Below are 18,631 nucleotides of genomic sequence, written 5' to 3' on the forward strand. Positions count from 1 at the left end.
CTTGGTGATATTATTGGGTCATTTGCATTCTAAGGGTATTCTGGTCATTTTACAGATCCATTGTAGTCCAATAATTCATTACGTCCGATCTTATTATTAAATTTAAACTTATCATTTATGTCAGTCCCATCAAACTATTCTGACAGATCCGATGTATTTCAATCTTTTCCACCAATCTGATCTTATTATTTAATTCAAACGTATCATCTTTTCCTGTCCTTTTGAACAATTATGACAAAAGAGCACCCTCGATAATTTATTCTTAACTCAGAGATTTTCAGGTCAATTGTCTTCTCTGAAGTTACCAACAGACTATCAGTAATTTTCTGTACAAAGTCAAGATCTTAGCAATTAAATCCGTAATTTATCGAGTTAAGTACGAATCCTCAAAGTACTTTCTCATTCAGGGTCAACTCAAACTATTTTTACCTCTCAAGGGCATTTTCATAATTTATTAACCAGATAATTTCGGTATTAACTCTTAACGAAAATGATATAATTTAGAGATCATATGATTAATTGCTTTCTTGAACACTCTCTGATTTTGAAATGATTCCCTTAACAAACTTCTAATATCCTTCACAAACCCTCTTGGGATTAAAAACCGGTTATCTATAATTTTCAAGTAAAACTAACATTTCTTATGCACATCAATATTTTTATCACATCAATATGTTTGTAAAAACCTCTTATCCAACTTCTATATTCAAATATTGTCTTTTTATAACATAATGGTATTTTCGTAATTTTACCCTACATGAGTATTCTCATAAATTCCCATCCAAGTACCTTTAACATTTAACCTTTGATGAAATAAATTATAAGTTACAGATATAGGTTTATTTCTTTATCACTAAGCACATAACTTGTAATTTAATTATAACAATCCCTCAATTTCTTATAAAAGTCATATGAACCATAATCAATTACTGAACCTTTTTACCGTATTCAGATCGAGTGTAGAAATTAATTAACTACACAAATGAGACTAACATTATATTAATCATGCATTTATCAATGTTCACATGTTCCACAAAGCATAAAGAGGTAGTAAATAATTACCTCGATTTCTGTGCCATACTGATCGACCATAAAAATTCCATTCGTACGCCCTCGATCTTTAATTCAACTTCCAATAATTCCTCAGATACATATCAACATAAATTATATAAAAAACGGAGCTTAATTGCGATAAACGGATCGAATCGGGTGATAAATCAATCAAAAACAGCTTATCGGGTTTAAGTTTGGGGAAACAGACCCCAAATATGGATTTAGGACGTTGAAAACATAAAATATGACTTTTCGAAAATTTTGAATTTCCGGTCAAATTCAACGGTTTGACTGGCAATTTCGAGGTCTTCAGGTCCAAATTTCGAAAAACGAACTACGGAATCGGACTTGGAACGTCGAAAAACATCAATATATGTATACTCAGTCAAAGTCAAAGGTCGTTTAATGCCCGGTCAATACAGGTCAAAGTTCTGGTCAACTGTGGTCAGCTGTGGTCAACTGTCGACCATTTTACACAAATATCACCATAATAGAAATTAATTATAAAATTAGCCACCTTCTGTAAATATTTACGAAACTAACACCCGAATTTTACACAAATAGCATCCAAACAGAAATTAATTAGAAAATTAGCACCCAGATGATGCCCACTATCGGGAGTGGCGCGTGCGGCGTGTAAACAGTAACACGGTGTCGGAAAATTCCCGAAAAAATTCTTACAAATTATTTTAAGCGATTTTAAGGCACTTACAAAGCTCGGTTCACAATTTTGAACGGCGGAGATCTCGATTCCGAAACGTTGGAAATTTGACGGTCTCACCCCTCCACGCACTGGCGACGACGAAGAAACGGAGAACACCGGTGGACTCGGAACGATGCAAGGAACACGATGGTGCGGGAGGTGTCGAAAACGGATTGTCGGATTGTCGTGAATCGACGAAAAACAAACTGAAATCGAGATATTACCGACGATAAGTCCGACTGAAATTAACGACGAACGGCGACGATTCACGACGAAAGGTTTGAGAGGTTTTGTTCGTCGGTCAACAACGAACACGATGGCGGTTTCGGTTAGTCGATCGGAGATCGAACGATGAGTAGATCGAAGTTAAAAAGAGGTTTATTGAAGAAGAGAAAACTAAAAAATATGCGGCGCACGGGAAATGAGTTTATATTTTCTCATAAAGAAAAATAGTTTAACTATGAGTTTAGCTACTGAACTTCCTGCATTTCTTAAGATGGTCTTTCAACTTTAGTATTTTACAATTTAATTCCCAATTTCTTAAAAAAATATTAATTAAATTCAACACTTTATAATTTCTTAATTTTATCCCCTAAATTGGGATGTTACATAAATACATAAAAGTCTTACTGTATTTTTTTAAAAAAAATCAACACATAAATATTAATATTATTAATAATTTATTTTTTTTAAAATAAAATCTTAATATATTATATTTTCGAGTTGTTCACGAGCTTTTAGAGATAGGTAACATTAGGTTTATTAAGGACAACAATGGTGTTCTTTTAACGAAAGATCATGATATTAAGAGGGTTTGGGGTAGTTACTTCTTTGGCTTATTTAATGACGGTGCCTCTCCATGTAGAGATAGTATCGTTGATGGGTCAGCCGACCATCATACTACGACCAATGACTGCCCTACAAGTAGGATTGGGTTTGAGGAAGTCAAAATGGCTCTTAGAAAGATGGGAAGGGAGAAAGCTGTCGGTCCTGATCAAATTCCTATCACTGTGTGGTTAGCCCTAGGAGAAGAGGGAGTTAAATAGTTGACCAACATCTTTAATATTATTTTAGAGACTGCCAAGATGCCAGAGGAGTGGAGAGAGTCTACGGTGATACCAATCTATAAAAATAAAGGAGATCCCCAACGTTGTGGTAACTATAGAGGTATTAAACTACTTAGCCATACCATGAAGCTATGGGAAAGGGTGATAGAGGCTAGGTTGAGACAAGTTACTAGGGTTTCGGAAAACCAATTTGGCTTTATGCCAAGCAGGTCTACCACGGAGGCGATTCATCTACTTCGACGGCTTATGGAGAAATATAGGGAAAAGTCTAGAGATCTTCACATGGCGTTCATTGACCTTGAGAAGGCTTATGATAGCGTTCCTCGCGATACGATCTGGAAGACTTTGGAAACGAGACGGATACCAACTGCTTATATTCGGGCGATTCGTGACATGTACTGTAGATCTACTACTTACGTCAGGACTACAGTTGGCGACACCGAGGCATTCCCGGTGGAAATCGGACTCCACCAGGGGTCGGCTCTTAGCCCTTACATCTTCGCCTTGATTATGGACGACATCTATTGTGCGACACCAGACGGTGTACCTTGGTGTATGCTTTTCGCTGACGACATTGTTCTAGTTGCTGAAACAAAATCTGAGTTGAATAGTAGACTGGCTACCTGGAAGACTGTTTTGGAAGAAAAAGGTTTAAGGATCAATATTGAAAAGACAGAGTATTTATGTTCAAACTTCAATGGGAACCAAAACGATGAAGATGTAGAAGTATGCATAGAAGGACACGTTCTTCCCTCAAAGGATTGTTTCAAGTACTTAGGGTCTATGATACATAAAGATGGGGGTGTAGATGATGACGTTACACACCGTATAAAGGCGGGATGGCTAAAGTGGAGGGCCGCTACTGGAGTTTTGTGTGACAAGAAGGTGCCTCTAAAACTTAAGGGAAAATTTTATAGAATGGCAATAAGACCAGCGCTGTTGTATGGATCAGAATGTTGGGCAACCAAGAAGGATCACGTAAGGAGGATAGAGGCCGCAGAAATGAGAATGCTTCGATGGACATGTGGTAGGACTCTGTGGGATATGACGACAAACTCTGCTATTAGGATGTCCTTAGGGTGGTGTCTGTTTCCGAAAAATTGAGGGAGGGAAGACTACGGTGGTTTGGGCATGTCCTTAGGCGACTACCGTCGTATGCGGTCAGGAGGGTAGAGTCGATTACAGTCGACGGTGCCAGAAGGAAAGGACGACCAAGGCGGAAGTGGGAAGATGCTTGAGATCTGATTTGATGGATTTAGGCCTTACCGAAGACATGACCTATGATAGGAAATTATGGAGGCTTAAGACTAGGGTAGTCGAGTAGTGTGGGTCACATCTATAGGGTGTATCATCTTTGTCTTCTTTTAAATGCATTTGTAGTAATTTCCATGACTTTTACTTTTTATACTTTTCTGTTATTGGTATTTTATGAAAGATTAGAACTGGGCTTGCTATAATTGTCTTCTGTGTATCATTCTCGTCATGTTTCCTCTGTTAAATTTAGCCGGTCTTATGTTTCTGTCTATATGCAGAGATTCTTTCGCAGTGATTATTTTGCAGGGATTACTCCCCATTACAGAAGCACATATGATATTAATGACTGCATATGAATACTGTTTAGCTATGTATTTATGTAATTATTTATACATGCATTGCATTTTATCTATATTTTTAATTTTCTGACTGCCGGAGGTCTTTCACGGAAGCTATTCTCAACCTGGCGTTGGGGGCAGCCTACTACCCTACCTCCCCCTTACCCCATACATATGGGAATTGGGTTTTGTTGTTGTTGTTGTTGTTGTTGTATCAAGCAGCTCGTTTCAGCTCCTTAAAAATTCGAGTCGAGCTCGAGCTCGAGTCGATTTCATTCGATCCAAGTATTTATCGAACTTTGATCGAGTCGATCTCGAGTAGCTCGCGATCTGTCTCGTCTCATTTACAGCCCTAGGAAGAGTAAGTGTCCTTGGTGACGAGTTAAAACTGCAGCACATCACGAATAAGTTGGTAGCTATGAGACGAACTCATAATTTTATGTAAATAACACTATGAATAATTTGGTAATTTTGAGATAGACTCATAATTTTATATTAAAAAGTAAACTTATAAAATTATATACAATCAAAAATAAATTTTCAATAAAACGTATATAAAACAAAATCTAAATATATAATAATTTTTAAATTTTCAAAAGAGGACTGTATTATTAGATCCTCTCGATTCATGAAGCTAAATTTGGTGAGGGAAGTACAATGTAAAAATTGTTGGAAAGAGTGGAAAAAAATTTGCAGTAAAATTTATGAGGGAATTCATGTTTTATGACAATTTCTTTCCTATATTTATGTACGTAGTATTTAATCTAAATTAATCGATTAATAAATTAAAAATCTCATATACCACGTGAATATTAAGAAAAGGTCTTGTAGTGAGATGTTATATTATGATTTATGAATTTTGTGACCCACATTTTTAACATCCCTAGGGACACACACTTCCAAGCATATATGATAAGTTTAACATTAAAAATTAATACGAAAATAATTTTAATTAATATTTTTTTTTAAAATCTCATAAATAAATTGAATATATAGAATAAAGTACGTTAGAGATAGTTGAATTATGTAGAATAAATATTTTAGGTTAATAATCTTTCAAATATTACAAAGTGATTATTAAATTTCCTAAACGATTATAAAATGATATCTTATAATGTTTAAATTGTATTAGATATTTGAAAATTTTAAAGATCTATCTTATAGTAATTTATGGAATTTTAAATATTATTTTTATAATAAATTTAAAAAAATAATTACTATTTTATAATATTTAAAATATGGTTGATAAAAAATATTTATATATAATTTAATGACCATTTAATGTACTTTACCGAAATATATATTTAAATTTCAAGTGATTAGTAACTTAATATCGCTTAAGTAGGCCTCGAGTTTGAGTTCTTGTGTATGCTGAAAATTCTCATTAGGAGACTCACATACCACACCCAAATGTGCGACTTAGATAAGTTCAAATTAACCAAAGCGAAACCTTGAGACTTAAAAATACAACAAAAAAAATTATTTGACGTAAACTTTAATTTATACAATTTTATTTATTTAAAAAACATGTATCCAACTCAATAAACATATTAATATTACGGCCTTAGTTGAAATTAAAGCGAGATAAAAAGTGAATCCCAAACTAAATAAATTAATATTATAGTTGCATAAAATAGACAAAAGATGGTAATTAAAAATAAATAAATCTAAGCATTTCAATTGTTTCTTTAGTAACTTAGTGAGTTGCGACTACTAGATTTCGTAAAAAAATTAATTATATGAAAAAAATAAAAAGTGAAATATGAACATTTTAATATTAGTTTTGTCACAAAAGATGATCGGTGACAGATGACGATTGGTTACTAGTGACAGTGGGAAAATGCAATGTTAAAAAAAATAATTTTTAAAAGTTCAACAGTAAATAATTTTTAAAAGTTCAATAGTAAAATTAATATACCTCTAAAGTTCAGTGTCTAAAACAACGTCGTTTTAGGCATTATAACAACCACACCAAAATGACTTCATTTTGATATGACAGACCACGTCACCAACGTTAATCATGTCATCGTCTTATTATTGACTTGATAACAAAGTGAAATAATTAGAGCGAAAATCAAAATTCAATGTTATAATTGAAAAAATTAGAAATCCAATAATTCAATGTTAAAATGTTCAAAACTCGAATATTACCATTAAATGGATGTATGGATGATTGGTGGAGAGCCTAAGAAGTAAATTATTGGGAGAGTAAGTGTCCTTGGTGACGAGTTAAAACTACGACACAACATGAATAAGTTGGTAGTTATGAGACGAACACATAATTTTAGGTAAAGAACAGTATGAATAAGTTGGTAGTTAACTAAATAAACTCATAATTTTATATTAAAAAATAAACTTATAAAATTTTATGCAATCAAAAATAAATTTTCAATAAAACGTAAATAAAATAAAATCTAAATATATAATAATTTTTAAATTTTCAAAAGGTGATGATTATCCTTATTAAATTCTCTCGATTCATCTCTTATTACGACGCTAAATTTGGTGAGGGAAGTACAATGTAAAATCGTTGGAAAGAGTGGAAAAAATTTTGCAGTAAAATTTATGAGGGAATTCATGTTTTATGATAACTTCCACATGTTGATTACTTTATTTATTTATTTAGTATTCGATCTAAATTAATCGATTAATAAATCAGAAATCCCAAGGACCATGTGAATACTAAGAAAAGGGCTTGTAGTGAGATGTTATATTATGATTTATGAATTTTGTGACCCACATTTTTAACATCCCTAGGGACACACACTTCCAAGCCTACATGATAAGTTTAACATTAAAAATTAATACAAAAATAATTTTAATTAATATTATTTTTTCAAAATCTCATAAATAAATTGAATATTTTTTATTTTTAAAATATATAGAATAAAGTACATTAGAGATAGTTGAATTATGTAGAATAAATATTTTAGGATAATAATCTTTCAAATATTACAAAGTGATTATTAAATTTCCTAAACGATTATAAAATGATCTCTTATAATGTTTAAATTGTAATAGATATTTGAAAATTTTAAAGATCAACTTATAGTAATTTATGGGATTTTAATGATTATTTTATATAATAATTTAAAAAAATAATTGCTGTTTTTATTAATTAATTACTGTTTTATAATATTTATAAATTATTCATATGAGAATAGGATTTTGTTGTTGTTGTTGTTGTTCACCATTTAATGTACTTTACCGAAATATATATTTAAATATCAAGTGATAAGTAGCTTGATATCGCTTAAGTCATGTCTTGAGTTCGAGCCCTTGTGTATGCAAAAAACCCGCTAAAAGACTTACCCACCACAACCAGATGTACGACTCGATCCAGTTTGAATTAATTAAGACGAAACCTTGAGAACCAGAAATAGAACAAAAAAAAATTATTTGACGTAAACTTTAATTAATACACTTTTATTTATTTAAAAAACATGTATCCAACTCAATAAACATATTAATATAACTGTCTTAATCAAAATTAAAGTGTGATAAAAAGTTAAACCCAAACTAAATAAATTAAGATTAAAGTTAAATAAAATAGACAAAAGATGGTAATTTAAAATAAAAAAATCTAAGCATTTTAATTGTTTCTTTTAGTAACTTAGTGAGTTGAGACTACTAGATTTCATGAAAAAATAATTATATAAGAAAAATAAAAATAAAAATATGAATATTTTAATATTGGTTTTGTCACAAAAAATGATCAGTGACGAATGAAGATTGGTTACCAGTGACAATGAGAAAATGCAATGTTAAAAAAATAATTTTTAAAAGTTCAATAGCAAAATTAATATACCTCTAAAGTTCAATGTCTAAAACAACGTCGTTTTAGGCATTATAACAACCACACCAAAATGACTTCATTTTGATATGACAGACCACGTCACCAACGATTAATCATGCCATCGTCTTGTTATTGACTTGATAACGAAGTGACATAATTAAAACGAAAATCAAAATTCAATATTACAATTGACAAAAATTAAAAATCCAGTAATATAAACGAATTAACAAATAAAATTCATGAGTATCTAAAGTAGTTTTCTTGGAATAAAATTATATGTATTTCTTGTGAAGCACGTAACTACGTAAGAAATTGGAGCACATATTTGAACAGGTCCTGGGATTTCTAGCACGACATTGTGTTCACGGATTTATGTGCTGAATTTTAATCTTTTTGATTTTGTCGCATGCAACAATTATATTAAAAATTCAAAATATTTGAATGAAAGCAGATTAAAATATTTGAAAATGACGACCAAAATTGACCAGAATTATTCAAGTAAAATATTTGAGTTATATAACCTAAGGCACGATTTGCTGCGAAAACAGGGTTTTAGTATTTGACAAAACATTAGGTGGGCTTTTCAATCTTGATTCGGTCAATTCCTATTTCCTCGTCACTATACAATTATATTAGCTATTTCAAAATCAGGGTAAGCTACTCGAATGATATCCCGATTATAAGATATTATTTTACTGAGTCTCTAGAATATTAAAATATATAAAATAGTCTTTCGATTATATGTCGTCGTTTTGTTGTCTTCTGACTATTAAATATTACAAAATGGTCACTTGACTATTTATATATTCTAAACTCATCCTTTCTGGTTAAAAAATTATAAACGTTTGAGCTGGACGTTAATCTGCTGACTGTGATATAATGAAATCATATTTTAATGATATCTATTGGCATTGTTGTTACTTTCAAGCACTGGCTCGATTGTATAATGTTTCAAATATTGATTCGAGAGTCGATCCAAAAAATACAACTCAAATAGTTTTGGGATCATATTTTATCATATTACAGTCAACAAGTTAATTTCTAACTCATAATGACCGCCAAACTTCTAACGGAAAATGACGAGTTTAGAACATATGAATAGTCAGGTGACAATTTTGTAACTTTAAATAGTCAAATGACTAAATAAAATATCATCATATAATTACGGAACCATTTTATAATTTTTATTAATCGAAGACTCAACATAATATCATTCTATCGAGAGACTATTTGTGTACTTTATCCTTCATATTATTTAATCCAAATTTGTTCAACCCCGTTTTAAGATGGAACACAACGGATGAACTATGTTACTATACAATCTTATCCGTTCAATTTTGAAATTATGTTCAGCGCTAATGAAATTTGTTGCGTTATTATAATTTTTAGGTTTAATTGTTTTTTAGATCCTCAAATATTTGAAAAAAATTGAATTCTGACTTTAAATTTTTATTTGACCAAGTCCTTAAATATGTATAATTAATTAATATGATATTTTGACCAACGAAAATCATCGTCGATTATTATAGTTTTTGATGTGGTGGTCTATGATACTAACAACGATCCACGTATGAAAGATAACATTGTAATGAAGCTTAATTTATTTTTCTAATTTAAGAACTTAATTGAAATTTTAGAAATTACAATAACTTAACTAACAACGATCCACGTATGGAAGATAATATTGTATCACGTATTATGGTTTGAATTTAAAAGAGGACAAATTATAGTATTGTACGTAAAATAATAAGATAAATTACACTACAAAAGGGTGAATAATTATGAAATTCATTAATTGATCGAGTAATTAATAATATTCACGTCATCTCTTTCAAAATTCGATCTTAATTATGTTCATGAACATCATAATTATTCCCTAAAAAAATTAATTAACCAATAAATCACATGTTAAACAACTGTACAATTTGTTCGCAATCACAATAACGAAATCTTATTTTTGATGTGTTTCAAGACAGAGCCACGGAAGGGTGGAGGAGGCGCATGATGATGAACAACACCGCCGTCAACTGCATTCATCTCGGCCAACGTGCACCGCCCATTGCTGCGTCCAGGGATATTCGTGCATGGATTTCCGGCCGACGGAGGCACCGGACCTCTCGGAAGCGCTTGAATTATAAGGTTCTCGTTGAGTGCTGCAGCATGCAGTACATGCAGAGGCCTGGTGGCCGAAACATGGAGGTGGAACAAAATGATGCAGAAAATGAATGTAACAGTAAACCGTGTAGCTGTACGAGAAGCCATAGTAATGGAAGCTAGAGATTTGAACTTAGGGTTTTTGATCTGAAAAATCTATGGGTTAGGGATGGAGGAGAGTTGGTATATATATATATATATATATATATATATATAAGCATGAGGTTTTGTTAATATGTGAAATTGTTGATTTGACTCTTTAAAATCCCGCGGTTTGAAGACTTCTATGGTTTGAAAAAAAAAACCCGGTGGAAGTCCAAATCAAATACATGGACCTTGAACTTCAATTAAGCCGGACACTAAACTCCATATAACACACACACACATATATATATATATATACACTAAATTATAGATGCAATGTCAAAAATAGTCCCCAATGTTTATTGAAACGGTCATTTTGCCCCCTAGTTTTTTGGAGCATTTTTGCCCCTAACGTTTTACTTTTGGGCAAAAAACTATTTCTATGGATGAAAATCATTAGTTAACACACAATTAATGCTCTCAAATAAGAGATATTTTTAACTTAAAATGAAACATTGAGGGCTAAAATGTCTCAGAAAAAATAATAAGAGATAAAGTGATTATTCTATCAAATGTTAGGGGTCTTTTTGCCCTAAACTAAAACGTTGGAGGGCTAAAATACTCCAAAGAATAGAATATGAGGCAAAATTACCATTTTGGTAAATGTTGGGGCTAATTTTGGCATTATGCCTAAATTATATTAAAATGTTGTTTCGGATATTAAACTTTTAAAAGATGAAATAATCGTTAAACTTTTAATTTGGTTATAAAATGGTCATCGCATGGTTAGACTCTGTTAACTGTGATCAAGGGGGACGTGGCATGTTGTATTTAATACTGTAAACAAACTGAGTAGAGTTAGAGTATTGCTGAGCTCGACTCGAATTCAAAATAAAAAATTGAAACTTGACTCGAGCTCGAAAAAACTTGAACTCGAAACATTCTCGGGTTTAATTCGATTGAGCTCGAACCTGAACCTTAAGTACATGAGAATCTTATACTATATTTTTAGAAAAATAATAACATATAAATGTAATATTATTAATAACTTAATTTTAAAAATTTAAAATATAATTTATTTTTTGAGTCGTGTATCAAATAGCTCGCTTTGACTTGTTAAGAACTAGAGTCGAGTCCACTTGAATCGAGTGTTGAACTCGAATAACTTGTGATCTGTCTCGTCTCATTTATAACTCTAGTTATATTAATGGGAAATAAAATGGTAATTATATCATTAAACTCGATTAATTTTCATAAGGGGGAGACGTAATATAATATTTAATAAAAAATATTTTATTTGATTCTTCAATCATAATAAAATCAAAATTTTAAAGATCATTTTATAAATTTTAAAAATGTAATATCTAAAAAATATTTTTATATAATTCAGTGACCATTTATGTACTTTATCTAATAAAAAGTTAAATCATAAGTATAAGGCACTTCATTTAATGATGTCATTCGTATTTAATATGTTGGATTTGTGAATCAAAGTTGACGGAGTCTCTGTCATGTGATTTGCAAACGTATTTTAGACTCATAATTTTTTTTCATATAATCTTGAGTTTTGAGATTATTTTATTTTGATAAATAAATTTATTTTATGATTTTTAAATTTTTATAAAATGATATTTTAATAAATTAAATTAAAATTTGAAATTAAAATTTAATTTTTTTCTATTAATTAAATAAACTAATATTTTATTTAATTATTTTTTATTTTAATAAAATATTATGTGAATAATTGAAAATTAAGTAAACCGGGTTGGAGTCGGATTTTTAATTAAAATTTTAAACTAAATTCTAAATGGATACAATTTTTTTTTTAAAAAAAATTAAATTGAATTTTATTGTAATAATATCGAAACAGATTCAAGTCGATAAAAAATCCAATATAAGTTGTGCTTATTTAGACTATTATATTTTATGGTTTCCGATAAATACGCTCTAACTAAAATTCCCAACTTGTGCGTATGAAGGCCTATATCGTCTTCACAAACCTAGGACTGTAAATGAGACGAAACAGATCGTGAGTTACTTGAGATCGACTCGATCAAGGTTCGATAAATACTCAGATCGAATGGGCTAGACTCGAGCTCGACTTGAATTATTAACGAGCCGAAACGAGCTACTTGATACTCGACTCGAAAAGCTCGTGAGCAGCTCGAAAATATAATATATAAGATTATGTTTTTTTAAAAAAAATATTAAAAATATTAATATTTATGTATTGATTTTTTTAAAGAGAATACATTAAGATTTTCATGCATTTAAGGTTCAAGTTTGAGTTTGAGTTTGAGGTTTCAATCGAGTTAAGTTTAAGAATTTTTTTCTTTATTTCGAGCCTTTTCGAGCTGCTCACGAGCTTCAGTTCATGATTTCGAGTTCGAGTCGAGCTTGAAAATTTTAAGCTCGCGAGTTTTCGAGTCGAGTCAAGCTCAATTTCATAATTTTCGAGTCGAGTCGAGCTCAGCAATACTCGAGCTTGACTCGAATCGTTTACACCCTAACCAATGACCTTACCTTGAATCGTCCTCACTGCCTACGACTTCTCTTTTCACTATATTTTTTGTAATTTTTTTCTTAAAGTGGTGTTTATTTTTTTTTCAATCCAGATGTCTAACATTATAAATGTTATCACTTTAGGTACATCGACCGTTAAAATAACCCCATAAGTGACATGTGTAATGTTCTGGTAATTTTGAAAAAATATTTTTTTAAAAAAACTTTATATATTTAAAAAAACTTTAAAAAAACCGTAATTTCTATTAAATTACAAAAAAACTTCAAATTCCTAAAAATCTTAAATCCTTAACTCGCTGACGTGATATTATCCTTGTGATAGGGATAGCAGTGGATTGTTGAACATTGCTCGTAGTTTAAGGAACCAAGCCTAGGGTTCTAGATTCAAACAAGGAAATAGATTGACGTGAAAATATGTTTGACACCAATTTAGGGTTCTCGAAATGAAGTTGGAAAATCAAAAAAGATGATGAATAATAGATAAAATATATATATATATATATATATAAGATAAATAAAGATATGAAAGAAATCGAATTGAAATTCCCCTTGGTATGTATGAAGTTGGAGTGAATGGCGACTATGGTGATCATGAATAATAGATAGATGTCCTAAGAACCCTCATAACTGCAATTGACTATGCAAACTCTATAATGGGCTTTAACCAGCCCTCCTAATCGCAATATAAAGGCAAATCGAAGTGTGAAGATCTTCCTCACGAAGAACTTAAAGAACATTATGATGAAAAAAACGTACTCACGTTGTATTTAAAATCTAGAAATATGTGTCTTACAATGGTGAATGGAGTCCCCTTTATATAGGAGAGGAGTTCCAAAAGTCTAAGTTAATGGATAAAATAATAAAACTAGATGTTTTTATTCTAATTCTTAATAAAATAATAAATATAATCTTAAAATATAGTAAAACATCGTATATCAAATTATATTATAAATTATCAATATTTTATTGATAATTTGTAATATTTACAAAATCTTGCATTAATCACGTATATGAATTTCTACACGCACTGTCCTCGCTAAAATAGATGTATCTTGAGTTCTAGATTTTGTATTGATGCGATTCAAGTACTGTTGGAAAGATAAGAGATAGACGATCATATTTCTAGAAGGCGTGTCAATCAAATATCACTTAGATCCCATTCAAAAAGTCGTTGCAAGTATGATGTTGTTATGTTTTTTTTTTCGGTGTTTGGACATGTGGTTTAATTGAAAGAGTCACTTCGTCTTCCTTTGTTGTGAGCCATGTGGTGCATGTATCACCTTGTCATCTCTCTAGTCAGACGTCATCATCATTACCGTTGATTGGCCGTTAAGATTGCGTGGGTATACGATTTCTAGTTTCGGGGTCCGTTTGGAGTTATTTTTATATTTCAACACTTATTTTTATATTAATTTTTTTAACGTAATTGGCTAAATAATGTTTATTTCACTAGTGCCTTTTCCCTTTTTGACATAAATTAAAAACACTTATATATTAAAGCTTGAATTACAATACTAATAATTATAAATGGAGTATAGGATTTCCTTTAAGACTGAAAATGGGCACTGTTTAGAAGTGCTCAATTAATTGAGCAGTTTGTAAATTATTTGAATTTTGAGTCTGTTAAAATTAGATTAATATTTAATTTGAATTGATTCGATTCAAATTTAATTTGAGACCTTAATAAATTAAATTAAATTAAATAAGATTCAACTCGACTTAATAAATTCACGACCAATTCATTAATTTTCTTTTTAGAAATTTTGAATAGTTAACCTAAAAGTTATTTTTTAAAAAACAAAGTAATAATTTCTAATTTACTAATAGTTAATAAGAAGATGCTAAATTATTAATTTATTAATTTTTCAATAAATAAAAAAAATATTAAATTATTAATTATCAATTTAGTAGATTTTATATATAATTTAAAACATAAGATAAGTTTCGATGCTTAACAAGTAACGAGCTGAACAACGAGTCAAGTTAATAACAATTTTTTTTAATAAACATGAGTTAAGCAAAATTTTATCAAACTTAATGAATAACAAATTGAGTTGATCAATAATTTTTTTTAACTAGCACAAATTGAACATCGCTCGACCTACAATTGACTCGTTTGATAAACACATGCAACACTGCTTATCACTGACAGAATCAGATAAATTATGTTATTTATGAATATTTTATTCAGTAGCCCTGGCTGGGGCAGTGATAAGTCTACTAATATATTATATAGTAAGGGGAAATACCGGGAAGTTCTGTCGTACAACAATCTTAATATACGATTAAGGAAATACACTACCGGAAATGTTATTATTTTTTTAACATTTCCGGTAAAAAATACCTAAAACATTAATATTTTTTAATATTTCTAGTAAAGTGCCCAATATTAACATTTTCGATAGAAAAAAAAAATTTTAAGTACGCTTTACCAGATATATTAACAAACCCGATAAAACACCCAATGATAATATTTTTAGTAGAAATATGTTTTAGGTAATTTTTTATCGAAATGTTAAAAAAAATATTTCCGGTAACGTATTTTCTTAACCGTATATTAAACTGCCGCATTAAGACTTCCCCGCGAAATACCCATAGAAGAAAGCAAAATTGGAACTTGGAATCTAGGTTTGGGACATCTGCATGTTACTTTTCCAGAGAATCACCCCTCTTTTGTACTTCAAAAGATCATCAAACAAACAATCTCGATGGTAAAAGAATCTTGATGGTAAAAGAATGTAAATTCATAGGACGAAACAAATAATCTCGATAGTAAAAATTATTGTTATTTCTTGAAATTTCAAGTTCGAGCACCAGGAATACAAATATAAACATTCAATATTGAATGATTGGAAATGTTCTTTGAACAATATTACTTTGTATTTAACACGATTAATAACAAAAATATAAATTCATAGAATTTAAGTAGTAAAGAAATATCTAACTGAATGATTCGAGTTCAACAATTTTATTTTTAGGTGTGCATGAGTATTACTCATTTAAACCAAACACGACACATATACTACATTTTAATCATCATATTAGACTCTTGAAAGAAATGTAAATTCATAAATCAGTACAAATCAATGTGTTGGACATGAGATTAAACTCCATTAACAGATAACAAATTACTGAAGTTCACTTCCTTGACAAAGTTATTAACTCGATCAGAGACGAGAAAAGATTATCTTACTACAACAGAAGTCCCACAATTCTTGTATTTTCTGTTATTTTTCCAACTTGTTTGGACAGCCTGTAGCTATGATGTCTCAAGTAGAAATGCTGAGATCATGACAGGAGTTGTTATTTGATATTCGTTAGTTTATGGTTAATTTCCTCAAGGAATTGCAGAAAATCGAGTAATTCGTTACTCTTACTGGTTTAAATAAGCTTCCCAACCATCTTTTCGTAGCTTATCGGCTTTTGACAAGACAAAGTCCCTTGTGTCTTCTTGATACTGGTTCATTCTGGAAAAAGAATTTGCCGCGAATGGGGTCAAAATTAGGATTCGAGATGTTTTTAGCTCGAACACATCCATCTTTTAGTTATATAATGAGAGAAGGGAACCTACCTCGTCCACAGATCACCATCACCAACTCCCAAAATCCTTACGGCTAGCAATCCTGCGTTTGTTGCATTGTTTACTGCAACCGTCGCGATTGGAACACCTCTTGGCATCTGTATCATTAAAATGGGTATAAACGTCTAGCATTCGAGAAATGTAAATTTCGAGTACAAGTTTGAGTGTACCTGCACGATGGACAAGAGTGAATCTATTCCGTCTAAAGTAGAAGCCGGACTGGAACACCATAACAGGTAAAGGTGTAAGTGCGGCTACCATACCTATAATTCAAAACAGACCTTATTAATGTCACTAACATAGCTGGAGCATGTTGGATAATGTTAAACAATCGTTTTATGTATAAACTAGCCTGGTAAGTGAGCTGCACCACCAGCACCAGCGATGATAACCTGAATGCCTCGCTCCCGAGCAGAGGAGGCATAAGTGTACATCAGTTCAGGGGTCCTGTGTGCCGAGACTATCCGAACCTGCAAATGAATTAATCAATGGAATCAAAGTGGAAATGCCTAGTTTAAAAATGAAAATTCAAGCTATAAAAAATGCTACCTCATTAGACACCCCGAACATATTTAAGATTCTTGCTGCATCCTCATAACTGAAAGATCAGAATCCGAACCCATTACATCCCAACACGTGGTGCAACTGCATTTAGCGACAAAAAGAGAGCAAATAAGTCAGTAAAACCAAACCAACGGTAGTTTCGAATCTCTACACAGTTCAGTTTCAGTCGTGTCTTCCTATTTCTGACTGAATCTTTCGTAGATTTGCATTAGATAAGTGTAAGAAGAAACAAACTGACAACAAAATTGAAGTTCAGGCATCAACTCTATCCAACTGACCTTCAATCGGATTTTCATAGCCTTCTCCTTCAGCATTGATTTCAGCGTGCTTCTAAACACCAACAGAAGACCAACAAGAGTTATATGACCCATCTTCCTTTGCTTTCTCATTTCTGGGGTGGGGGGGGGGAATCATGTCAGACAACGAACAAGACCAAGTGTGTACGAAAAGGGAAAAAAAACAGGTATTTTAACTTTAAGCCTGAGTAACTCGAAGCAACCTAACCTGGCTTATCGTACCAATGACAGTAGCCCCAGGAATCTCCAGTGCCCTTGCTACAATTTGATTTGCCATTTTGAAACCTGGCTCCCCCTGAAACCATACAATTTTTTAGTGCAACTCAAATCTGAGAAACCATTTCACTGTCTGTAAGCATAAGGACAACAGAAATTTTCAGTAAATTATACTCGTGTACAAACTTTTTAGTATATCATGGAAACACAAAAGCGGAAGGTGTGGGAGTTATCAGAAAGGATGAGAAGGAACTTACATCATCCTCACCCATAGATTGTACATGATAGCAGCTGGAGTTTTCATGGATGTATCACCAAGAGGAAGACCAACAACAGCCCGCAATGCTGTTCATACTGTGATGTAGCAGGATTCAATTGTGTGATGACCGCTATTATGAGGTCTTGGAGCTACTTCATTTAGTAAAATCTAGTTGAAACGGAAATATGTCAGTGAAAGGCATAAATTGCTGAATTATTGCCGGCCATCTAGGAGTGGAATTAGACACTCGTAAGATAGCAGATATACACCTGACCGTCCTTCGTCAAAACAACTCCACTGCAAAGACACCAGCCCCTTCTAACGAACTGATAGCTTTGTGTGCAACATCATTGGCAAGTTTTCTGACCCTCCATGGCACATCAGCAGGTGCCTTAACAATATGACATATGTTTTCCTATAAAAATCACAAGTTTATAATCATAGTTCATATTCAATGATTCACAGAGCTCCTCACAAGTCACATGTTAGTAAAATCACATAATGCTCAATTATCGTAACGAAATAAGGTAAGTGAAGATAGAGAAAGAAACTAAATGTCTTACTTGTGGAATAGTTTCAACAACCGGATAGCAGAGGATAGAGTTCTCTTCCTCTTGCTACAATGACAGCCAACTCCTAAAAGCAATCAATTCAATTGGGAACAATATCTATACGCAAATACAATTATCTCTATATATCATCAGGCAGTTTGGAGCAAACCTCATCGACAAAGTGACCATGAAG

The 18,631-nt window shown here is 31.5% G+C and overlaps 1 pseudogene; it reads right to left on the reverse strand.

Moving 5' to 3' along the window:
- Positions 1-16,189: 16,189 nt before the first annotated feature.
- On the reverse strand, positions 16,190-18,523 carry LOC120201974 (annotated as a pseudogene).
- Between the last annotated feature and the right edge of the window lie 108 nt (positions 18,524-18,631).

This window comes from Hibiscus syriacus, unplaced genomic scaffold, assembly GCF_006381635.1.
Source record: "Hibiscus syriacus cultivar Baekdansim isolate YM2019G1 unplaced genomic scaffold, ASM638163v2 tig00008138_pilon, whole genome shotgun sequence".
NCBI classification, from domain to species: Eukaryota; Viridiplantae; Streptophyta; class Magnoliopsida; order Malvales; family Malvaceae; genus Hibiscus; species Hibiscus syriacus.